This window comes from Rhineura floridana, chromosome 14 (assembly GCF_030035675.1).
Source record: "Rhineura floridana isolate rRhiFlo1 chromosome 14, rRhiFlo1.hap2, whole genome shotgun sequence".
Lineage (NCBI taxonomy): Eukaryota > Metazoa > Chordata > Lepidosauria > Squamata > Rhineuridae > Rhineura > Rhineura floridana.
Window position 1 is genome coordinate 9,130,568 of NC_084493.1, and position 27,010 is coordinate 9,157,577.

Sequence of the window (27,010 nt, forward strand, 5' to 3'; positions counted from 1 at the left end):
ATAAACAGGTCCTTATAAGATGCCTATGGAGAATGTGAGGAGCGGACAGAAGAAAATAAAAGAAAGTAAGTCTGGGCATCAATAGAGGAAGGACAGGAAAGGATTAAGCAGAGGCTTGAAAATGGAAGAGTAGGCACACTATTACCGGCATTATGATAGAGATTAAGGGGATCTGTGCAAATTTTGAAGGGTGTGTTGTTTCTAGGACAAGCATGTTCTGACCACTGTGCACCACATTATATTGTACAATGTGCATTGTGCACGTTGCCCTATGCTACTAGCTGGTGTACGTGTGAATGGAAATGTTAAGCAAACCATCCATAGCTGGGTCAAGCCACAGCTCAGCAGTTTACAACACATGCTTTGCATATGTAAAGGTCCCAGACCCAATTCACAACTTTTCTCATTCTATAATGAGAACGTAGATTACAAAAGGATATAAATACATCTCCAAGTGTCTAATTCATATTTATATGCAGCCTAATGGTGATCCAGGCCCTTTAGCAGCTTACAATAAAATTCCACAAAGAATACATTAAAATGCATATGCACTCAAAATGAATCCATATGACTGCAGACCTTTTATGGATACACATTGCACAACATAAACAGGTTTCCTTCCAAAGAAATGTGTTCAAGATTGGATCTACTAGATTTAAATGGACACAAGTACACTCAGCTTGTTCAGGATGTGCCCACTCATCCTCCCCTTTTTTGCATTTTCCCCTCCAGATACCTGTGCACATAAAAACCCAGGTTACATATTACTCAGAAGTAGTACATACTAGCTACACCTTCACTTGAAACCTAGCACTGCTATCTCAAATGGCTTACTTGCTACTTTTCCTTCTCAATTATCAGATTTTTTTTTTTTGTTAAACAGACTAGCTTTAAGTCAATTTCACTGCATGCTTCTGTTTACTCATCAGAGATCCAGATGCTGGCCTTTCATTTCTTCAGGTGAAAAAGAAAATCAAGCTTCAACTCAGATAAATCCGACCGAGTCCATCACATCATTTGGCATACTATGAGAGCAGCGCTGCACTATAAAAACAGCTCTTTTTGCCACTGAGAACAAGCTAATTCTTATGTCTCAACAGGGAACACGAAGTGTGAGAAATGCTATGTTCATGAGCTCATGCACCATATATACTCCAGTTGCTCACTTCTGTTCCTGGCACATACAAAGGCAAGAAAATATATACACATAAACAAGCAAACACACTGACAAAAAAGTATTGTTTCCCTAGCTAGATAACTGTAGCCTGTAAAAAAGCTCCTGTCCACAATAGATTTAGGAAATAATACCAGATTTACCCCACGAGCCCACCTTCATGAGAAGAAATTAATGTCCAAATTTGAATGACAAAGAGCAAAAATGTGACCTATAACACACATTTAGAAAGCTAGCAAAGGCACCCCACACAGGCATACTATGTACTTTCCATGCTACACAGAAAACTCTCCAAGAGGTAGACAATTACTGTTAAATACTTACAGCAGGAGTGGGGAACCTCTGGCTGAACTACAACTCCAATTGGCCCCAACAAGTATGGCCAATGGCCAGGGATGGTAGGAGTTACAGTTCAGCAACATCTGCAGTGCCAAAGGTTCTCCACACCTGGCTTACAGCCTAAATGGTTTCCATATAATTGTGTCATCATTGTGTTCCATTCATCCTTGTGTATAGTCTACTCTTTATCCTAAAAGGTTAGGATAGGTAATGAAAATGTTAACACAGATGGTGTCACTATCTCAATCGACCTTCCACAACCTTTAACGCTATTCAATTAAAGAGTGAAACCAAAATGAAATGGAGGACCCACAGTGGGAGGAGGAATCCTAATGAATGAATTTTTGACATAAGTGACATGGGCCCTCTCTGACACCAGTAGCCTGTAGTGGAGGGGCACTCACCATTTTCAAATATAAACCAGCAGTTAGTGAACATTGGCTTTCTTTATCTGCACCTGTGTCAACTAGGTGGAAGAATTATAACAATCCTGTTTTCTTGGAAAAGCTTTAGGAAATTGTACTGGAGCATACAAATTCTTTGTCACAGGCTTCACTTGCTTCCAGTCCACTTCTGGGTACAATTCAGAGTGATTATGATAAATAATTGTTATTACCTTTAAAGCTTAAATAACTTAAGACCCAAATACTTAGAACGTTCTCCTTCCACAGATCCTGCCCATCCACTTAAATCAATTAGGGGTGCTCTTCTGTGCATCCTGCCACCACCTTAAGTACTGTTGGTGACAACCCATAAAAGAACCTTCTCTGTTGCCATGTCCAGGCTGCGGACTGCTACGAAAGATCTATCTGACCTCCTCCCTAATGGTGCTCCAATGACACTTTTTTTGTTACTGTTCCAGCCTTTAGGCTGACTTGTATCTGAATTTATTATGCCTGAGTCCACTACTGATTTCTGTTTTATTTGCTGCACCCCATCTGTTTTTATTACTTTTTAATGTATTGTTTCAAAGTTTAGATGCAAGCCACCTCGGGTATTTTAATCTGAAAAGGAAATAAGAGATAACAAATGCAATAAAAGAATAATAAATATAAGAGAATAAAAAATAGAAAGGTGGACCAAAAAAGTATATTGAATGGGACATGTGAAATGGAACTTTTTCTTATCTATAAATTCATATGCACTGAGGTGGCAAGCGAGAGCCACCACAACCAGGAAATACCTTCCTGGTGCTTGGAGATTAATTGCAGATGCAGTTTAAATTTGCATTAATGATCCTAGGTGTTCTAACAGGATTTTTTTTTAAAAAAAAGACATGCACATGTTACATAGATTTAATACAGAACTACATTTCCATACACATGGTATAAAAAGCATGGGCCACTACTGCATTGTGGGACAATGAAAATGGTCCGAGTGATTCAGTTAGTGGGTCACTGGAGGTCAAAAGCTTATGAGATATGTCCCACTGGGACTGTTAAGGGCAGTTCAGAAGGCATGCATTCAAGATCATTTTCAGTGAAATGTAGGAGCAGGAGGAGGTTGCAACCTAGTGTTAGCTGTTTTCTGTTGCAGATTTGTTCTTGTTCCCTGTGAGAACTTGCATTTGTGAGCAAAGTTTGGTGGTTGGGGGATGGTTCACTGGGAACATATTTCATCCGTCCTGAAAGATCCAAGCTGGTTAGTGAACCCAATTCAAGATGCTGGTTTTAACCTTTACAGCCCTTCATGGCTTAGGACCCAGATACCTAAGTGCCACTTTCTCTCATATTAACCTTCCTGAATACCAAGATCTTCCACTAAGGACCTTTTCAGAATGACACTATCATCAGAGATCAAGCAGTGGCTACAAAGATGAGTTTGCGGGATCCCACTTATGGAATTTCCTCATCAAGGTGGCTTGGCTGGAATCCACTGTATTATCATTTGGTGGAGAGTTAAGACATTTTAATTCTCTCAGGTATTTTAATGGTTTGTATTTTAAGTTTTGGAAGGATGCTTTATTTTAAACACTCTATTATACATACATGGTCATGGCTGTATACTATAGCATGGATTTTTCACATTCCACCATGTTAAATTGAAAATACTGCCCCTCCCCCCACCATTCTGCTTCTTCCCATAGCCTCATTTGAAAACAAAATATTATAAACCTTATACTGCTGGACTAAGAAATGCTTGCTTAATAGCCCTGCAACAACTCCCCCCACACACAAGAATCCACATGTTAAAGTGAAAATGGGAGTAAAAAAAATGTAAGAAGCCTGGTGGACTATTTTCTGGTGTTCTCATAATTCACAGAAATTCATTAAAAATCAGACATGGTCCTTGAGTAGCTGTACACATATCAGTGACCTTGCTTTATACCCTCAGCTGCATCTTCAGAAGTTTAAAATTAAAAAATAATCTTTATTTTATATGAATTTAAGTAAACATTGGAGTCTGTGACTATGCGCCACAGTAAGAAGTAGGCCAGTGTTCTAAAATCCCAACTAACAGCTGTTTGGCTTGGACCCAATGCAGTCCATTTGCTAAGCAAATGGATGGGTGACTACATGAAAGTGTTGTCTGCAATAGAATCATCATCTTCATTTGAATTAATAACGTCACAGAGAGGACAACTTTTATTCTTCCTGTAAACCTCAGTGATGCTATGAAGTTTCACATAATTTGCAGACTACATCTCATAAAATACTGGCAAAGTTTCATTTCAAATTTATGTCCATTTTTAAAAACATTTATAATTGATAGGAATTTAGTCAGCTGTGACTTTGTATTTTGTTTGTAATAAAGTACAAAAACTTTTGGACAACACACCAGACAATAATGACTGGCAAATTCAGTAAAGCAAAAAAGAGTGAAATACCCCTCAAAAGAAGCTCCTCCTGCCCTAGAGCTTGCTATGGCTCCTCAGCAGTGGTCTATCTTCTGCGCTGGGTTTGCATTTGGATGGGAGACAACCTGTGACTGCTGCAGAATATCCTCCCTTTTGTTGCAACACATAGTTTAAACATTTTGTTTTCACAGTTCTCTTTCCCTGGTCAGTCTGTAAAATGCAGCAACTTTTTAAATACACGTAATCCAAAATTTTTGTCAGGTTAAAATGTAAAATTTACTTTTCCGCTAAGAGCTTTGTGTGTTCAGGTAATTAATATTTTATTGTGGCAGATGGATCTCTCCGCAATGTGGAAATTACTAGTATTTAATGGTAAAACAAATATCCCAAGACTGATTTTTGCTTAGTTACACGTACCAATAATTTTAGTTGCTTTATTTATTTCTTTATTTATTATTTTATTGATATCCCACCCTTCCTCTCAGCAGGAGCCCCGGGTGGCTTGGTTAGTTGGTTAACAGTCAAGCAGTATTTTTTTGTACAGGCTCATATTGAGCTCCTAGAACTTCAGCAAATTTATGCATCGGATCTAGCTAATCCAGACATACTTCATTTGATGTCTTACTGTAGATTTTCATGTCTTAAACCAGTTATTGTGAAATACGTACAGACATCATAATGAAGAGAAAAAGTAGGACTTTGTCTTGTTCTCACTAGGCTCCTTAAAGAAGCAAGAGACTCCCCAGTAGAAACACAAGTGAGGGCAGCATAAGGGCAGTATCCAGGGTCACTCCGAATCAGAATCCAGGGTCTACCTCAAAACCAAGGGGGTCAGAGCTGTCCAGGATCAGAAGCCTAGCAGTCTGTAAGCAATGCACATAAAGGGCAAGGCAAAGAGGCAGGTCCAGGGGTCCACAGGCAATCTTTAGACAGGTCAGGTACAGAGCTGGAATACAGTAATACCTCAGTTAACAACCCCTTCAGGAAAGAAGTTCCTTTTAACAAAGTCTTTTTTTGGGTGTGGGGGCCATAGGGGGGTGTATACTGACATAAGAATGTGGCTCCTTTTCTTCCATATTGTGCTGCTGGAGCTAGCTTCCTCAGGCATGGCTGGAATGACACTCCTTGCCAAATGGGTGCAGGCACCTCCGCAGTAAACAGTGCTTTGGGTGCCTTGGAAGCACTGTTTAGTGTAGATGAATCTGTTCAAGTGTAGGGGAGGAGAGAGAAAAAGAGAGAGAGAGAGAGAGAGACCAAACACCGGGGGGGGGGCGCGCTTGCCTGTCTGCTCAAGTGTACGGAGATGAGAACTGTACTCAAAGCTTTAGAGTGCTATAGTAAGACGCTACATGATAAAAGAAAAAAAGCAAGGCCGGCATTCCTGGATGCATTTTGGAAGAAGCCTTCAAGTGGTCTGTACGCAAGGCTTACCTGACCTGGTTGTTTCATTTCAGATACGTGCACTGTTAGTTTTGAATAAAAATGCTTTTTTTTGCAACAGTTGACCTTTTTTTTTGGTATTTTTAATGTTTTTATTCTATGGCTGTAAGCCTCTTTGATGTTTTTAACGAAATATTGGTATACAAACATATACCAATATCCATATACCCTGGGCTCCTACTGGGAGAAAGGGTGGGATATATGTATGGGTATTGGTATGTTTGTATACCAATATTTCATTAAAAATATCAAAATATAAATAAATAAATAAATAAATAAATAAATAAAAGTTGGCTCAAATATGTTGAACTGCTCTTCTTTTTTGTGGTGTAGGAACCTATCTCTATTCTTTCCTTGTTATTCCTACCTCTGGTAAGAAAGTTTCTGTTAAAGAAGTAATGTTCAGGAGCGCACATACTTCATTAACTGAGGTATTACTGTACAGATGTTGTTCCAGCCGCCCTGCCAACCTAGCACTGGGGGGTTTATACTGGAGCTACTGAACCACATCCCAAACCTCAGCTGACTTCCATTGATGACCAGTAGCCAGTCCTTCACTCCTGAGGAGACCTGTACTCCCAAGGAGTTCTTTACTGCTGAAGGGTCCAGGCCTGTAGTCGGTCACTCTTCCAGGTGGGCCAGGTCCCTACCTGGCATCAGGCAATGTCTCTCCCTTGGGTTTGGGGGCTGTTCAGGCCTCAGTGTTGGAGGCTGAACTTGCCCTGGGTGCAGATGGCCCATCCTGGACCTCATTGCAGGATCCTGACCCCTCACTCTTAGATGGAGCCTGAGCAAGGGCTGGGTCCAAGACCAGATCCTCCTCATCTTCCTCTGGTGAGGACCCTCCTGATGAGGACTCCCTTGGCTGGGACCTGACAGATTTGAGGTGTATAATATTGGCTGCAGTGAAGGCTGGTCCATTAGAGATGGGTCATTGCCCCATCAAATTCAGTCTGCCCTCAGCCAGGCCACACCTGCCTCCTTCCCTATATCTGTACCATGGAGGGGGGTGGCCACTCAGCGGGACCCACTCATGCATTTAAAAAACAATCACTGACAGGAATGCTGATTATACAGCCATTATTATGGCTGTATCTATAGCCCATATGGAATTTTGGCATTCCACAGTGTTAAACTGACAATACTCTTCCTCCACCACCACCCCGCCAGTCTGGTGCTTCGCATAACCACATTTGAAAACAAAATCTTGCAAACCTTATAGTGCTGCACTAAGAAATGCTTGCTTAATTTTGGTGAAATCTAAATCCTAAGCATGACTGCACAGGAGTAAATCCCACTGAATTCAATAAGCCTGCAAATGATCAAACTATTCTCAGCAAACTTGCAAAGGATTCCATTTCTTACTTCCAGTATAAAAAGCAGGAAAATTCACTAACAGGCAAAAAAAAATCCCTTGTGGTTTAAGAACATACCGATACCCTCAGGTGTTTCTATCGAACTTTAAAAATCAGGAAGTGGATTGGACTGTGAAAGACCAACCCAAATTATGTTTGCATTTTTACAGATTTGTAGGCCACTATCTTAATATCTCAGAGGAGAAGTCAAGTCTCCCGCTCCCCTGGTACGTTCACTATAGCTGCCCAATTTCTCTGCTTTTTAAAGTTTGATAGAAATATCTGAGGCTATAGGTACATTCTTAAACCACAAAGTTTTTTGCCTATTAGTGAATCAATATAACATGATTGTATGTCTTATTGTTTTAAATCTGCATTGTAAATCACTCTGGTATAAATATTATGAAGGGTGGTATATGAATGCCTTAAATTCGTACAATTTTGTTTGGCTTCTCATTCAGTCACCTGTAATAAACAGAAATAGCCCCCAGATTTTTTATTACTTTTACATCCCACATTTCCTCCAAAGTGATCAAATGGGCATACACACATTACACACTCTCCCCCTTCCAGATTAATAGCCCAGCCTGTGGCTGAAAGAAAAGTACTCATTATCCAAACAGAGAGACTGAGCTCTTGAAGCTTCAAAGCACTCAGGCTCTGAAGCTGCAAAAGGAAAAATGGAAAACATGGCAGTCTGTTTCTCCTCTTGCAGTACTAGGTGAACTGCCACCATGAGAACAGGGGTGGGTTGTAAAATGCCACGCCAAAATGCCACACATATTTAGGAACCATTTTTATGCCAGGCACTGCATTCAGATGCCCCCCAATTCCCAATTCCCAGATGACTCAATACAATTCCAAAGCCAATATTTTATCACAACTTCAGTAGCTGAATTTGATGGGAGGTTTTTTCTCTGTCATAATGGAAAAGAATGACAGAAACTAAGGCTCTCTCCATAGCAGCCCTCTTGTTTAGGTGGCACTGCCTATGTTGTGTTCTTGCTGTTCCCTCTCTGATCAGGAACCAAATAAATTGCCAGAGCCTCTCAGCTGCTTCTGCGAATGCTTTGCTTTTGCTGCCAACCCAAGTGTTATTCTAGTACTGGCCCATTTCCCAGACATGGGCAAAGCCACCAATTTTCCACTTCCATCTACTGGCATATCATACCCTTCTTCAAAATTACCTCTGCTGGCATGCAGGCTTGAAAAAGCAGAACAAAAGCCATCTGCCTTAATGACTGCTAGGAATATCTAGATGTTTTAAATCATCAATGCAATATCTTTAGGGGCATACTAATGAAAGATGCAGATGGGTACAGAACCGCCGTAACAATTCTGGCAAACACCCAAAAGACAGGGAAGTGATGCTATTCTGTAGAAAAAACAACAAAAAGATCTCAAGGTACCTCTAAGAGAAATTACATCTCAAGTTATGGGAAGAGGAACAGGTATTTACAGAGTAGGGCAGTTCCACTTGAAGCTGGAAAGATCCCAAATGCTCCACAATTTTGTACGCATTTGAATGCATAGTGCCTTGGTTCACATGTCACAGTAAACCAGTTAAAAGCAAACAATGGTTTAATGTGAATGATCAGCATGCTGGTGCATGTAGCTGAAAAGTTCTCACTCTGCTCCTCCCCCACACTGCCAATAAAAAAGTCAAAGTCTGGCTTGTTGCGATGTCCAAACCTTGTCTTGTGGTTTGTTTCTCTCCAAACAAACCACGAGGGGTAACCAAGGTTTGTCCTTTGACTACTGCTTGTGGTTTGAAGAAAAAGCCACAAATCCATGTCCAGACATCAAATCAAGCTAGAATCTGCTTCATTTCCTAGCATCATGGTAGCAGTAGGAGCAGATGAGGAGCAAAGTAAGAACTTTTCAGCAGCATGCACCAGCACATTCCACATTCACATGAAATCATGTTTGTTTTTAACTGGTTTAATGTGGCGTGAAACCAGGCCACTCCTTCTGCCAAGTTCAAGTTTGTATACATTTGATGAAGGCTCCCAAGAATTTTATTTGGGAATTAGAAATGTTTGGCTCCACTCATCATTCATGAGGTAGAGATATAGTTTTTGGTCTTCTCTGAAGATACAGACTGTATTGTGGGAAACAATTTAGCACTTCATCTTCCATTTCAACCTTCTGGCCAGAGGCAGCTTAAAGCTGTAGCGTGTGGCACTTGATCATGTGTTCATTAACACATAACTGGCACATTGAGACTAGGCTGAGAGAAGACAGTTGTTTGCCAATCCTGCTTGCCTAAACAAGCTTAAATTATGCATGCCCTAGCGTTTCACTGTAGGGGGGAGATGGGGAAGTGACGGTCCTGCACTACTCAACTCTTGTAAGGTAGAGCTATTAGAAATGCCAAAACTGGGTGGGGCTGTAAGGATAGAAAGCTCTGTAGAACTTTGTTACTGAAGAAGGAATGAGATTCTGTTCCCAATGCTAAAATGCCAAATGATGCTTGCTCAACACTCATTAAATACATGATTTTTCATTTTAAAAATCTTACTCTAAAAGGCTTTGTTACTTTAGAAAGTAGAAGATTTCACCTTCATGAATTCACCTTGAAGAAAATTTGTTCTATTTCTTGCCAGCAAGAAAGTGGAGTTCACCCCAAGGGGCAACTAATGTTCTTGGGGAATTAAATGAATTAATCTCCATGGAAAGCAGTAACATGTGCAGACTAAGATTGACTATTCATATTTATTTTGTGAGTGTTCCCAACCAATTCAATATCAACTCCCCAAGTTTCCATCACTGTGTAAGAAAACATGTAGGATTGAGATGGCAGCAAATGCAAATAAGTCACCCATTCTTCCCATTTCCATATTTTACTTGCTGCGATATTCTGACCTAGATAATTTTATCTCCCTGTATGTATTAAATTCCCAATGGATTCTGCTCTCCAAGTGCCTAGCTCCAATTCCTGACTGGTAGAAAGGATCGGAAGCAGAGTCCTTCTGAGACAATCAGGCCTCACTCAATAACTCTATGGCCCGGCTGAGCAAAAGGCTAACCCCACAGTTTAGCATTATGTGCAGGTTCCTGCTTCCCAACTCTTCCTCCACAGCCATGAAGAGGAGATAGAAGCACTTGATTCCACTAACTACTGTTACCAGGAACATGGTTAATTTTTACTAAGGTGTATTCAAATAAGCCAAGGATCACAAACCATGGGTTTGAGTTTGTTTGTTCAGGCAAGCCATGGTTTAAACTAGGGGTAGCCAGATTTAGTCCATCATCTGGAGGGTATAACTCCCATCAGCCTCAGCCAGCATGGATTGTGGGAGCTGTAGCACAACAACATCAGGAAGGCACCATATTCACTACCTCCGGCTTAAACCAAACAGTTTGTCCCCGTTTTGACATAACGACAAAATGCAGTTAGAAGCAAATTCTTTCAACTTCCTCCTCATGGGAGGTGGGAGTGCACAAGTCCAAGGCTCATGAACATAACACTAAGTCATAGTTTAGGGTTATGGTTGAGTGCAGCTTGTCCCTTTGCATCTGTTCTGAACTTCAAAAATGCCAATGTAGTCCAAGCCATGTCCTATTTTTGTTAGCCCTGGCTTCCACTTCTTGGAAAGTAGGTAAACATGGATTGTTATATTGTGTCAGTTGCCACTGTGTTGTACTATTTTTAGGTAGTATAATTTTTAATATTTTGTTAGCTACTCCAGGAGGTTTTACCTGAATAGCAGCACAGAAATAAATTAATATTCCAGCAATTATTTGCCTTGGACCCCGCATACTCCTAAACCCATCTATTACAGGTATTCCCATGAGACAACTAAATCAAGCCCTTCCTTGACAATGATTAGTGTCATTCAGAAAGCAAGCAGCTCCATTTTGAGCATACTAAATATTCAGAATTTTTTCTTATGACTTCATCACACAAATACAACATGCATACTGTGTCCAGTCCAAACTGCTAAACTGCATTTTTAACATGTAAAACAGCAAGTTACAAAACTGTACGGAAAATAAAGGAGTGCTGTACTTGGCTCTTCTAATGACAGCCAAATGTCTGCCATGAATTTCTCCAAGCCATGCTTAAAATATTCAAAGCAAGAAAAACCAGCCTTTAAATTCTTAAGTTCTGGAACACCAATGCAATTGTGCAGTTCTGAGTTAACTTGTTGGCCCCCTATAACTAGTCAGCCCTGTCCACCTATTTCCCAGCAGCTTGGAATCACAATCACACCACAGGGAAATAGCTCCCCTGCTGCTGGGTATGCAAATATGAAGAAGGTCAATGGCTATTTGTTTGGAATAGAACTCTAAATCACCAGGCCCACAAATACATTCTACCTCCGAAGCAGAATTTGCATTATTAAGTAAGCTAGAGGAATGAGGCTCACTATGCAAGAGGAATTTGAAGAGATTCAGAACTTTTACTGCTTATGCAGAAGAACTGTCAGCATTCACAAAGCAGCTGGACAGCCACCTGTTGGGAATGCTTTAAGATGGATTCCTGCACTGAGCAGGGGGTTGGGCTCAATGGTCTTGTAGGCCCCTTCCAACTCTACAACTATGATTCTATGTTGGGAGGGGCTGGGAGAAGAGATGGCCATCAAGAAAACTGGAAATAAAGCAAAAGAAAGCACTGGAAAAAGTTTGGTATGATATTAGAGGGGAAAATCTCTACACTTGACTGGAGTAGCAGTGAAAGACAGGTTAGCCAACTGTTGGGATTATGGAATGGTCAATTACCTATGGACACCTCTATGTCTCAGTAGGTCCAGAGAATCAGAAAAGCAACTCAAAAAACATCCATGTTGTTGGGAATTTACACACATCACCAATAAAGAGGAACAGACTGGAATTAACACGATGAGTCTTTAGATGCCTTCATATGTCCCCTATTCTCCAATTACAAGCAAAATTCAAATGCAGGGGTAGCCAATGTGTTCCCCTCCATATGTTGATAAACTCCCATCAGTGACAGTCAGAATATAGTCCTGGAGGGCACCATGTTGGCTATCCCTGTTCGAATGTATATAGTTTTATATTTCTCCATAGCCAGAGTATGTGTACTTGAAGTGTTTGTCTTGTTCCTTACCTGCTTTAGTCCCTTTCCTTTCCCCATGTTCCCTTTTTATTTTTACTTAGATTGTACACCTTTGTGGTAGGGACATGTTTTTATTCATTTTTACCCATTTATTTTTCTGTACAGTGCCATGTGCATTGATGGCATTATAGAAACTAGTGCAGGCATGCATTAATCAATCTGTGTCAAGACTGAGTGAAAGTTGGCTCCATAAGCAGAACTATAAATATAAATATAATAAATACTGCTAACTATCTGATACAGTGAGGAGTTTGCAACAGCAGAATTGGATTCAAAATAGAAAATGTCTTAAAACAGGTTTATTAATACTGTCAGCACCCTTCTACTCCCAAATTTGGCACATCAGAATAAGGAAGCTCTGTTCTAAACCTCCAGAGTCAAAAGCAGGCAAATCTCTCTGCCCACTACATTTAATAATCAAAGTCTCTCCCTCTCCCCCTCCCTGGCAGCAAGATGTCAAAATCTAACACCATTGGTTTAAGCAAGAAAGTCCCATTTCCTCCTCTGTGACTCTTGGTGGTGGTATGCCATGTTCTTGCCTGGTTCCTGCAATAGAAGTCTCTGTACTATGGGTCAGAGGACGATAAGGAAATGAACACTCTATTTCGCATGTCCTCCAAAGGCAGCCAAAGCAGGAGCTTATTCATGCATAGGTGTCAGGTCCCAGCCAGGGGAGTCCTCACGGTCTTGGACCTAGCCTTGGCTCACGTTCCTTTTCAGGGTGAGGGGCCAGGTCCCTATGATGAGATCCAGGATGGGCCATCTGCACCTGGGGAAGTTCGGCCTCTGATGCTGAACAGCCCTCAAACCCAAGGGAGAGACTTTACCTCCAACACCAGATAGAGACTTGGCTCATCCGGAGGAGTGCCTGACTATGGGTCTGGACTCCTCAGGAGTAAAGAACTGGCTGAAGGTGATCAATGGGAGTCAGCTGAGGTTTGGGGTGTGGTTCAGCCGCTCCAGCATAAAAACCCCAATGCTAGGCTGGAAGGGCTGCTGGAACAACACCTATACTCCAGCTCTGTACCTGTCCCATCTAAAGATTGCCTGTGGACCCTGACCTGTCTCTTGTCTTGCCACTTACCTGTGTTGTTTAAAGACTGCTTGGCTTCTTACCCTGTACTGCTCTGACCCCAATTCTTGCTTGTTCCCCTTGGTTGTAGAGGTAGACTCTGGATTCTGACTTTGGACTGACCCTGGATACTGGCCTTGTGCTGCCCTCACCTGTGTTTCTGCTGGAGAGTCTCTTGCATCCTTAAGTAGCCCGGTGAGAACAGGACAATAGCTCAGAGGGGAAAAGCACAGCGAAAGACACAAGAGACATGGCAGCAGCTGGAGAGCTGTAATACCAAGGTACACTTTCCAGTACCTGGCAGAAATCTTTGGTCCATGCTGCTGAGACTGGCTTAACAGCACAGGCACCATACCCTAAGAAACTGACAACATCACAAGCAGGCTCCTTTGGGGGAAGGGTGGGTTAGAAATTTAATACAGCAGTCTGAGCCATGAATACAACCATCATTCGCGTCAAGAAGTGGATCCTGTGGCCTACAACTCCAATCATCCCTGATCATTGACCATGCAGGTTACGGAGTCCAACAACATTAGGAGGCCCACGAAGACCCCTCCGCTGTCCTATACAGATATCACAGGACACTTCTGTTTAGTACACACATAACTGCGTTTTATAAAAAACATAATAAAAGGCAGCTTAAGTAAGTTTTGTTTGGGAGATTTCATACATTACTGCATATATCTTACATATACACTATTACATAGAGGCAGAACTAGTACTAAGATTAGTCTTCAACACCAAGTCCCCTTCTTCCCTGAGCACATTTCAAAAATGCTAACCACCCTAGAACCGAAATCCTTATATTCCTATGTGTGGAAATACTCTGGTAACTTGATAACAGCTCTCACTGCCATTTCGGCCCCTCCAACAGATGCCATCCATTAGCTACTACATGCAATTTGTCACTCACTTACCTCAGATGAGTAGTAATTACCCTCTGATCATCAGACAACCAACAAAATGCGTTGCTAGGCCTTCAACCATTCCTCTGCACTTATGGCTCTCTCTCTGTTTTCTGGGCTTTAGCCCTTCAAAATAGAAAAAGGGCCATAAGTGCAGCTGCCATAGATTGCCACTCACTTTCCTTGACTGACTGAATGCACCAATGCCAGGGTAGCTGACGGTGCCCACCTGTCCTCACCATTAAAGCTAGGAAAAAGAGGAGGAATGAAGAACGTAGCCTTGATACTAGCAGCTGCCAAGATCTCAGTTTATCATTTGCTGGCTACCAATACAGTTCCCATTTGCGGCTTCTGGTGCCTTTACAATCATAGCAGCCACCTGGCGTTGCTTTGTGGGATGCAGCAGGAAGATGAGCATGCCACATTGGCCGTTAATAATGCTCTTGCTTTAGCTAGCTGGCCCTTAGCCCTAGTAGCAAGTGGCTGGCTAGAAGGGGTTGACAGCTGAAAAAACTGCCTCTGACAAAGGTACTACTCTTGCTGCCTCATCTCAAGGTGGAAAGAGGATACTCAGCTTTCTTTCACCTCAGATGTGCTTTTTCCAAGACTCTCATCTCTTACCTCTTCATAAATGCCATATATCCCACTCCACGGAATAGGAAGTGGAGCAAAGGGTTAGTCAATTGTTTGCACTGCTGAACTGCTGTTCTCTTACAATCATGTGATATTTCACAATAGCTTTCTACTTCCAAACTGTTCAAGAATTCTAAGGATTTCAATACTCCAAGAAATGATAGGTGACAAATTATTTGAAAGGACGCACAAAACATTTGACTCAAGAAAGCATCTAAGAGACTTAGAAGCAGCTATCTAGAGAGGACACACCTGCTTTCTATTTCCACTACCTTTTCAAGGTGTGGAGAACTGTTGGCCCTCCAGATGTTACTGAACTGCAGTTCCCATTAGCCCCAGCAAACATGGCCAATGATGATGCAAGTTGTAGTTCAGCAACAACTGGAGGGCCAAAGATTTCCCACAACTGCTTTAGCAGCAAAGAGTATCAGCATCCTAACTGAAGGGGCCCAGCACTAAGATCTTTACAACTTGAATGCCTTCCTTTGTAGTACGTGCAACTGAGTCTTTCACCTGACCAAGACCTCATCTGAGACCACAGCAACAGCAGGAGGACAAACCTACAAAGTTAAAATGCTCTGACTAACCGAAATCATACTACTACTTTCAGGATTTAGAAAATATGCTACTACTTACTTCAGCATAAGCAGGGCTAGTTATTCTACTAACTGACACATACCATTTTGCTCACAGAAACGTCTACAAGTACACACTAACTACAACAGTGAAGCTATGGGAATTGAAAACACTTTGAGCTTAGGCTGTTAGAATCAAAGACTTTTGCACAAAATTTAGGATCTCTGATTACTGTCTGACTACACGAGGTTGGGATATTATGCGGGGATCTGTGTTGAACTTACAGACGTAGCATTGCACAGCTCTCTGGCAGAGACACCATCTATGAAGAGTATCGTGTAATGATATTAAATATTTATACAACCCCTCTCAGTCACAAGGATTCTTGAGGTGACTAAACATAAAAACCATCAACACAAAATTAGCAGATAAAAAACAGTGAACAAATCCACTTCAATTCCACACATAAAACTTCATTAAAAGCTAAAAACAAAAGTATTTAGTTATTTAATAGTTTCCTACAAACAATCTGAGAGGGAGTCTGATAGAATATTAAAGAGAGGGAGTTCAAGAGACAAGGCGGTATAACTTTAAAGACTCATCTCTAGTTGTCAATCACCTCACCACCAAAGGAGAAGAGTAGGTCTTCAGATGATGATCAATAGTCAGGCAAGTTCATATGAGGAATGGGTGCATCAGTTACTTTCTGTTTATGTCACTTCCACCGCCCCATCCTGTTTCTACATTAATCCAGTTTTTTTTTAATCTGCACAAAAGTTCACAGTTATAGATTCAAATACATTTTTAAACTATTTTCTCTAAAATGTATGTTTCTAAATGTCCTTATCTTTTTAAAAAAACTGAGAACTGAGTCAGATCAAATGAGAGCTGGTGGATAATACAAGTTCTGGAATGTAATCCAGATGTTGCAGATCAGGTCAGACTATATCAAAACTTATAAACTAAATTCCCTAGTTCATATTTGTGTAAGCTGTCTTGGGCTACAAGGAAAAGTGGGCCATAAATATTTTTAAATATAAATAAATAAATACAGGAGCAGGCCATTCTTGAACTCTCTGCATGAGTGGGCTAGAGAGGACAATATTCCAAATACATATTGCATCCGGAACCACCATTATTTTGGGTCTGTTTTTACCAGATCTCCAAACCCTCCTGTCTTCACCAGCAGAGGAAGAGATGTGACTCTCCCTGCAATGTAAAGGTTAGACTTGTGTACTATTAAAAGATTATCTGTGTTTTACTTTTTTAATCCATTTGCCATAGAGGAAGCCTTCATGTTTCGCTGTTTTAAAAACCCAACTTCACTCCCAGCACGCTAACTGTGTCAGCTGAAATGTAAATGACACTACAATTAATATTTATTAGTAAGGCCTGTTCCTTTTGATCAAGCCCTCTGTCGACTAATTAATGTTTTTGCTCACCATCCAAGTTTTTCCTTCCAGGCCAGGTAACTCTCACATCCAGCCTAAGTAAGAAAACCTATAGGATTTAGCAAACCTACACTGTCAGAAGTTAAAATTCATAAACAGTGTTCACTATTAGGTTATCTGTATGCTTAATTATTTGATCCAGGAATAACTTACCTTGGTGTCCATGTGAGCCATGAAAAATATGTTCTGAACAGTGATGGATCTCATATGTCACATACAGGGTCCTACTGTTTTATTTGTCTCTCAACACTATCCAAATTTATTTATTTATTATTTATTTATTTAATTTCATTTTTAAACCGCCCATAGCGAGTAGCTCTCTGGGCGGTGAACAAAACAAGATTAAAATACAATATTACAATAAAATTACAATAAAATCAGCAACAAGTTAAATGAAAAACATTAAATGAAACACATTGAACATTAAAATGCCTGGGAGTATAAAATGCCTTTTGCTTGATGATCCAAAGTGGAAAACGTATGCAATTATGTACAGTATGCAAAAATGGAGCAGAACTACCAACTACAGTATGTATTTCTGTAATATGCATAAAACTTTGCGCCTCTGTCCAAAGCCAGCATGACAAAATCAAAATTTTAGTACAGGTTTCTGTTCCACTATCTTACATTCCATTTACCTCCGTAAATTTGCCTCTATGCATATAGACGTTTCCCTAACCTTAAGTAAATAAAGACACGAACTTGATTTGGAGCTAAGGACCAGACCCAAATGCCAACTGTGCCCCTTCATCTAATAAACAGCAGCAATGCAATTAGTGGTCCCAACCAAGGTGCATATACCTGCATATCAACCAGTGGTATAAACCTGATATCATGTACTCTCTGGCAGCGTGTGTGTGTGTGTGTGTATAATATGTATGTATGTATGTCAGACAAAGGAGCCCAACTTAATGGAAAGATCAAGATAGCCACACACAAAATTAGGCAGCCTATCGGTAAGCATTTTGGACCTAAAGCCACGTAGTAGCCTTCCATGTTAGGTGGGGCAATTGGGGGGGCAGGGGGGCAGGAAAGGTGCACAGCACCAGTCAATCCCCTCTCCTCACTGGTGGAGATGACATGAGGGCCAGGCAAGGGGAAGAGAAAGGCAGTTACCTTTCCCCTCACTCCTCCTCCATCTAGAGAGTGTGTTAACTTACATGAATGACATTTAAACTGTTGAATTGTCTCACCCTTTTTTGAGAGATCCCCAGGAATACTTGACTTTGCCTACAGCTACAGTCCCCTTTCTGCTGTGGTCTGCTCCTGTGGTCTGATTTTTATGAAATGAATTACAGTGGACTCCTAAACTTGGCTTTGATGCTGGATTAGGTATCTCAGTTTTAGATTCCACCTAAAAACCAAACTTGTTGATACTACAAGTTTAGGGAAGGGCAAAGAGAAAATAAATACTTTAGGGTGTGTTTGTTAACTCCTCGAGAGTCCCTCCTTCTTAGTCTTGTTTCAGGCCTTCAGATTTTCCTTCCTGTTTGACAATCAAGGGAAACTTTTTAATTGGCTGCTATATAAAGGATTAACTAAGCAATTGGAAACTAGTTGTAGAAAGCAACTAGATTTTGTTTTTTACCGGTTGGTGGATTGATTTTTCTATACAGAAGCTCTGAAAAGGCCTCATGCTGAGCTGCATATATTGGGAATACCAGACATTTAGGCCTGAGTGACAGCCTAGGTGGCCAGCCAACTAACTGTAGTGTACACAGCAATGTTTCTAGGGCTGTTTTCATCCTTTGCAGTCAAGTAAAGAAAAATAAGAAAAAACAGCCACTATGAATGTGAGTAGAGTGAGTAAATTAAGGTAGTCATTTTTTCAGATCACTATAAGTTATCTCTTTATTTCACCCTTTAGCAATAAGCACTCAATCCTACTCTGCTCATTACTATAACTGCAGAATAAACAAACTCTTACTTCTTACTGCAGGCAAACAAACACACTTTATTGCTGACTGAAAAAACGGAACAAAGGAAAGTCCAAAGGGTGGAATCTAACTCTAGCCCACAATAAAAAGTTCTAATATTTAACTATTCAAGGATCATGTTACTTACTATACAGGCTGGTCTTTTCAGGATAACTTTATTACACAGCGACTGTGATCATGAAAAATCCACCCTCAGTCAGGGAAAGTCTTAACTTTTGTGGGCTCACCCTGCCTTATTCACTGAATTTTTCAGAGGGTTTTATTCTTAAATTGCTCCTGTTCTTAAAACAAGCTATCATTCTTTAAATGGAGATTGTCATTGTCTATTATGTCACAAATTAAAAATATAATAATAATAATAATAAATTTTTATTTTTAGGCCGCCTATCTGGCCGAATGAACGGCCACTCTAGGCGGCGTACATAGATTAAAATAAGATACAACATATAAATACAGTTCCAACATCAGTCTTCAAATAATCAACCCACCCACATCTGTACGTTATAAACTAAAATTACCTAGGAATCCTGTATGCCCGCTGAAACAGCCACGTTTTTAATCCTTGGCGAAAACCTACTAGGGAGGGGGCATGGCGAAGATCACATGGGATATGACAATTTCCTCACCCAAAATCCAGTGGGGTTGTCAAAGCACAGCTCTAAGGATGGTGGCGGCCCCATCTCCCTCCCCAGCTACAGCATGAGTCTGACACTTCAGAGTAGCTGTTCTAAAGAGAAATAAATGCAAGGGAAAACGTAATATGAGAGTGTAAAACAAATATGGAAATTTGATTGTGTCAACCTGGCTTTGAACAGAGACTATATGCTTTCTGCAACATTACAGAGATACATGGTTTGTAGTTGCATTCCATTTTTTTGCATGCTATATTTAACACCAGTCATATGGTAGATTATATATATATTTAACAACCTTTACTTAAAATATTATACAGTACAGATTAATTAAGGAACAAAATAAAATTTCTGAATTATAACAAATATAAAATAACAATTCTTATCTGAGTGGATGGAACAGAACTGAACTGATGTATGGTAGATTCTCTTTAAAATGAAAATGCAATGTTTACTCTATCTGTCTGTAATAGACTATCCCACCTTGCTTCTATCCATTCCTGCAGCTGATGAATGTTTTAGCTACAACAGCTCATGTGGAAAACCAAATTTAAAGTATTAGTTAACCTAGAAGATGCTGTTTCCTTTTACTACTTCTATATTACATATAAACTGCAACATGAACCAACTGTTGTAAGGTCATCACTCATCATGCCTCCCAAGTGGCCAGGAAGACTTTGGAAGCTTCTTACTGTCAGTTTTTGCTATCCATGGTTTACTGTGTCACTCAGATCTGGAACTGCAGTTCCGGGAAGGGTTGCTTTGCCTGTGCTGCCTCTGAGCTGAGCTCTTGTCTCAGAAGAAGCTTTTTCAGCTTTAAAATCAGTCACAACGCTCTTTTTGACTGGTAAAGATTTTCTCCCGGGCAGGGAGAAACATAAGAGATTAACCACAAAGCCTGTTTTTGTGGGGAGGACTGGATTTCATTTATTTATGAGAGAAGGTTCAAACTGCAATGCCGGACGGACTTTCATCAAGCTCTAGCTGATTACAGCGACACGTTTATCTTTTCTTTAAAGAATAACGGACTTTAACAGGCAGATAAGCATCCTTCTTTCTTTTTTCTTTTTTCACTTGATTTAAATTGGTGCAGCAAAAAAAGAGATTTGTCAATGAATCAGCTGTGAAGAACTTTTTAGGTGAGTTATGGCTTTTCTCTTTCACTAACGAAATTAAGGAGGAAAGAAATCGAAAAACCTTATCTTTGTTTATCGCAAAAAGCTGTCCTGGAGGTGCATTCTAAAGATACCAATGGAAGAGGGATTTCTATTTCGAGGAGGGGGGGGGATTTTTTTTTTTAATTTTATTTTGGTCTATTTCACTTTGACGAATCTGCTTGTTCACGACGCCACTAATTGTTTTGATGTTGGGAACTAAGTTTGTTTTGTATTCCTGAACACATAGAGATAAGGCAGGCTGTATTGTCTACACTGATATAAGCAAGCCTGGAATATTAACCCAATTGTGGCTGAAATAATTTTTGTTTCTGTGGTTTTAAGAATGGCAGCCAGGAAAGTGATTGAGACCATGGAAGAAATTATGTTTCAGAAAATAATGGATGAGATTGAGATAACGAAACAAACCCTAAGACAGGGTAGACAGGAGATGAAAATTGAATTTAATAAAATGACGCAGGAGCTTAAAGAAATAGTGGATTCTGTGAGAGAGGAGTTTGATGGGATAGGGAAGCTACAAGCCCTGGAGATTGGAACAAATGTGAAATTGGAAAAAGATTTGGAGTTTATGGATGTTAGAAATAAAGTTTACTGTTTGGAATTCAACGTTGTCTCTGAAGAAATTAATGAAGATTTTGGTGGTAAAGTTATCAATGTCTTGGATAATTTTCTGGACTGGAATGATGTGATGGAGCTTGACATAGAAAAAATCTATGGAGTTGGCTACAGATATGTGACAGTGGAGAAACTCTTAAGAGATGAGCCAGTGCATTTTGTAAAAAAGAAGAACAGAGATATGACTTTGCAGCAATATTTCAGCAACATATTCAGAATTCTTGACTGGAATGATGTGATGGGGCTTGACATAGAAAAAATTTATGGAATTAACTACAAATATGTGACAGAGCAGAGATGCACCCAGAGCAGAGATGTGACTTTACAACAATATTTCAACAACATATTCAGAATTGATGGCAAGGACATATTTGTGATGGGGGAAATTCCCATCAGACTCTTGTTATATGACTATGGCTATGAGAGCAAGATCATCATGGGATACTGATTATGGATGAATGGATACTGAAACCACTGGATTTAACAGGACTATTGAAGATGGAAGATGGAATTAATATTGATAATGGAAGAATGGTTATGGAAATTATTGGACTTAACAGATTTGACTAGATGGATTAATTGATATGTTTACTTGGACTATGGCTATGACAAGATTATTATGGGATACTGATAATGGAAGAATGGCTACTGAAATTACTGGACTTAACAGGATTATTGAAGATGGAAGATGGAATTAATATAGATAATGGAAGAATGGCTATTGAAATTATTGGGCCTAACAGATTTGAATTAGATGGATTAAGCGACATGTTTATTTGGAGAAAAATTGAAAGATATATCTCTCAAGGAATTGAAACCTCTCTTTGACTTTTTGTGGAAAGAATAAAATAATGTTTATGAGATTTGAGGATTAATTAAGATAACTACTGGAGGAAAGTGATTTTATAATATAATTTTAGAGATAGGGTTGTTATATATTGTAGACTTATAACTGATCTGCGACAAACCGGAAGTCAACATTTTATTTTATTGTTTAATTGTTTTTGTTTTGTTTTGTTTTTTTGTCTTTGAAAATTTGAATAAAAACTAATGAAAAAAAAAAAGATCTGGAACTGCAGTTAACACTAGCTACGGTTAAACAGTTCAGCTTCATAATCCAGATTTGAAGTTTGACCATTGTTAGTGTTAATCAAAATTTGTCAAGCCAGACAAATGCAGTTAACTAAAACAGAAAGTAAACACTTTGGACACTTTTCGAAGTAGTCCTCCCAGCCACACTGGAGGGGGGGGGGAGGACAGCATGAAAGCCCAAGGCTTGCTGCAACTAGTGCCTGTTGCATTAGATTGTGGTTCAGTCTGAATGCAAATACATTTTTGTTTGCATTTCATCCTTTTTTATTTTAACTAACTTTGGTTAAAACAAGCCACAATTCTCAGTCATAATGGGAACTACACTTTGTTGTGAAAGCTTCTTCCTCTCATACACATAGAAGAGGGGGAATATGCAAGGTTGAGGCTTGCTGCAACTGTCTGACCAAGCCTATAAATAACTTACAGATGGTTAAAATGAAAAATCCCAGTTGAAGACCGGGCAAGACTGGGCTTTTTGGTGAGTCTTCCTGGATCTCAATCTAATTACTCCACTTGGATGAATTTCCCCAGCCTGTGACAGTAAAAAGGATGCATTCAGAGCCTTGTGTCTGGAACATGCTGCCTATTGTACACTCTCAACAAGGGGTTTCTTAAAGCCTCTTTTTCCTGCACAGAGTTGCATCACATTAGTACCCCAAATGTCAGAGAAGCATACCCTTAACCCTCAACAATAAATGCTCAACCAAAACAAAACCAGAGGAGACCTGAAACAGAGAAGCTATTTAGTCCACTGCTCACCTCTACACCTCCACTTATCAAGCATCAAACCAGGCAGGCACAGCAGAGAACACAGACAATAGATGGAGTTGCCAGAGTCTGCTGGGCTGCACCTCCCACTCCAGCAAGCACTACAGTAGCTGGCTAGCTGCTGCCATTTCCAGTGCTATTATCAGAGAAAGCAGCAGCACAGCCAGAGAATCAGCAGCTGCCAGCTGCACAGTCTGCAAGCTGACAGAAGGAAAAACCTGAAGCACTGAAGTGGCGTTACGTTTAGAAATCAAGCACCTTCCCTCCAAGACAGCTTTTCCTCACCAAGGTGCAAGTAATCAATAGGGCAGATTACAGCAGAGATAACACACAATGGACTCAGGGCAGAACTAAAAATTAACCAATGAACATGTACTTCTCAACAGGTGTCTACCAATTAATGTAAATATGAAGAGGAGGGAGCTTGCAGATAATTTCTTCCCACACTTGCCAAGTCTCCCCTGCAAATTCCAATCCAGCCATTTCCCCCACTCCCCAGTGGACGTCATCCTCCCTTAAGAGTCCTGCTGGATGGGGAAAGCAGAACGATACCCAATTACATTACAAGGCAAACATGGTGTAGGGAGGCCCTTGTTTGTTTGCTAATATATGTAGTTTGCCTCCACTGAAGCCTATTTCCTCATCCTTCATTTTCAGAGCAGCATCATTTCCTGCATAATATCAAACTTGATGTCTTCAGAAAACTATAGTTGCAACAAATAAGAAAAACCAACCATAGCATCTGGAAAACACATTCATCCTACAGGTGCCAACAGATGTGTCCTATTCTAGCACTGGTTTAGGCATGAATGCTACCTACGCACTGCCACCCATCATACAGCCAATTGGTGCATTATGCTGTTTGCCAAGCGTCTGCAATAAAGTTTTATATAAATAAATTTTGAGGAGAGGTCAAGTATTAATAACATATGCTTCCAGCCTTTTTTTTGGGGGGGGGAAGAGAGTGAGGTATAGTTCTCTGCTCATCAATCTCCCACCACAGCCCCCACTGCAATTTTTATGGCTGCAAAACCCAAGGACTTCACTTATTACTGAAGATAAACTCTGCGACAACCCCTCCCCCCCAAATAAACTGTAAATACTAGATCTTCTCACCCCAATTTTCACCATGAAGAGACATTTTATAAAAGCAGTGGGAAAGTAAGCCATCTGTCTGTTCCCACTTCCAGCTCAGGCACCCGGTTCCACTTGTCTTTTGCATGGATTTTAATCCCATGCTATGCTTTCATTGTATTCTCAAACTTTCCAAGAGCTAAACCAATCTGCCCTGATTAGTTTCCTAGCAAAGGAAGTCTGATGCCAATAAAATAAAATAATTAAGTTGCTTAGGAAGTCACAAGCACCTTCTGCTATTCTTTCCCCAACCTATCTGCACATTAGTATATGTTCACTGAGGGTTAAGGCAGGATTCTGCAAGAACACCTGAAAGTGGTGGGCTTTCCAAATACTGCTGCTCCCATTTTACAAAGATATAAAAATACAGGATTTATTTAACATACAGAGCATACTAGGCTTGATGCTTGCCATTTTCACAACTATAAAAAGGAGAAGGACCAGGCCCCATGCTCAATTTGACAGGGATAGCCAATTTAGAGTTCTAGAATTCGTTTCAGAAGCTGGCTCAGTCTTGGAATCTAGATGTCACATATTATGCATTTGTTGATATTATTTTTCTCTGCACAAACAAGTTAGTTACGTGAGGGTGGGGAGGAAAACAAGCCAGTCTCTCTCGATGTGTACAAATAACGTATAATATTGGGGTGCAAATTCAAGAAATCCCTAATCTACAATCATTACCAAGAAAGCAATTTAAAGCTAGTTCTGTGATATGACAGTAAAATAGTCACGTGAAAGAGCTCCTCTTTCTTCCCTTATTTTTAAAACACACACAAAACCACCTACCCCCTTCATTACATACTAGTCTGTGTAAACCCACCTAAGTGCTTTCTGCCCCACAGAATGGGAAACAGAATAAGAAAATACATGTTTTCTGCTTTTCTTTCTGCTTACACTAGTATCCTAAAAATGCAGAGATTTCAGTTACTAACTATGAATAGCCTGCTGCAGCACTTAAAACCAGAGCACATCTCCTCTCTTTGCAAACAGCATTTGCCATGAAATCCATGATACGAAGGTGATGAACCTTGACAGATCTTCAGAGAAAATCAACACTGAATAGTTTTTTTAAAAGCAAAAACAATCCACTACAGCATGAAAACAAGTTTTTTTTAAAAAAAAAATCATTCCAGATTTTTCTCTCCTCGCTGTAAACCTAAGTCTTATATTTTCATTCTTGTTCAAGTATGTAGTCACTCTTTTTTCCTCCTGTCCACATCAGTATCTTCATTTCAGTTTCTATCTCTAACATACAAAATTGAGCCAATGAACTGTCACACAGCTCAAACAACCAGCGCTGGAGAGTCACACAAGCCCTTGCTATTTCCAGGAGCCAGTTAGAAATAATTGGGCAATCAGGAGGGTCAGCATCATCAACTTTACAGATCTGACCCGTGAAAAGTCACTAGTCATAACCATTTTCTAGGGAAAAAGCCCTGAAAAGGCCACATGAATATTGGAGTGTTATTCACAATCCATAACCCTGCTCCTTTCCTCCACAGAATCTGTGCTCATTGTTTTAAGCATCTGACTACAGACAAGTGTATATTATAGGTATGTTGGAAGGATGCAGTAGCAGGAATTTATAATGTTATACTGCAACACAAGCTTCTAGGCATAGAGTGTGCGTTTGAAACCTTGCAATACCCCCCAAGGAGTTTTATTTGTTAATTCCTTCTGTTCTTTCTGGCAGAGGTGACTCCATTCTCTCCAAGCACCTGAACGAGATAATAAGCCACTGTCATAGAACAGAAGAGGTCCCTACAGTACCACAAAGAGAAGCCATACAATAAAAACACAACAGGAAGCCAAGACATTAATCTGTTTGGTAACTGGCTAGCAACAGATCAACCAGGGTGCAATGGGAGAAGCCAAATCTTATTTCCCAAAGCAAAATGAAAGTTTACAATATGTGGCCACATCCATGTCATCCCTAGCAGGTTAGAGTGTTTCTACCTTCTGAATCCATCATACATATCACATCAGCATATACTGACTAGGAACTTGGTTCTCTAACCCTTGTGAGCATAGAAAGCAGCTCATAGCACAGGGCCTTGGTGGGAATGGTTAAGTGGCACAATGCAGCACTCTTGGGAAGAGATAATTACTCAGCAACTCAAAAATACAGCCACGCTGTCTACTTATTATTCAGTACTTAGACAGGGCAATCAGCAGAACAAGGAGACATCCAATTTTCCTTTAAAAGCATTTGTCATAGAAACTACAAGGATGAACACAACAGTAGCCAAGAGCCTCTGCCCAACTGAACAACTTTCAAAAGCCTTTCAGTCCAACCTGTTTCTAAGGTGTTGTAAGCAGATTGGAGGCAGTACAGGATCCTGAATCCACATAATCCAAGTAAGGCAGGATTCCATTTGGGAATAGGAGAGACCCACTCAAAACTGCTTTCACAGCTACTTGCAGGACCCAAATATACCAATTTATTCTCTAACCTCACAGGTTCTGGGATGGTATATTAGAGAGTACAGCTTAACATTTCCTCAGTACTATCATCTCATCACTAATTTTGGTACTGTACTAAGCTAATTGATCCTAATGCTGGATGTCTAACACAAAGGTTGGCCAACACAAGGATGACTTCAGTTTTGCTCATTTCTGTTTTTAATTAGAATTCCTGGGGTTGGTCCAATCTGTTTTAAAATTTACAAAGCAAGAGGGCACACAACCTTTTAACAGAACATAACATCTATGTTATGGGATCTGGAGTCTGAATTCTTGCTTAAGGTAAGTAGTTTGGTGTCTGACTAACATCTACACCAATTCAGCATTTTTAAATTCTATTTTGACAAAAATGCAGGGAAACAGGCC

General features: G+C 40.2%; 1 protein-coding gene across 7 annotated transcripts in view; it reads right to left on the reverse strand.

Annotated features, from left to right (window-relative positions):
• ZNF609 (zinc finger protein 609) overlaps positions 1–27,010 on the reverse strand; it is a 103,596-nt gene that overhangs the window by 55,345 nt on the left and 21,241 nt on the right. The window lies entirely within an intron of this gene.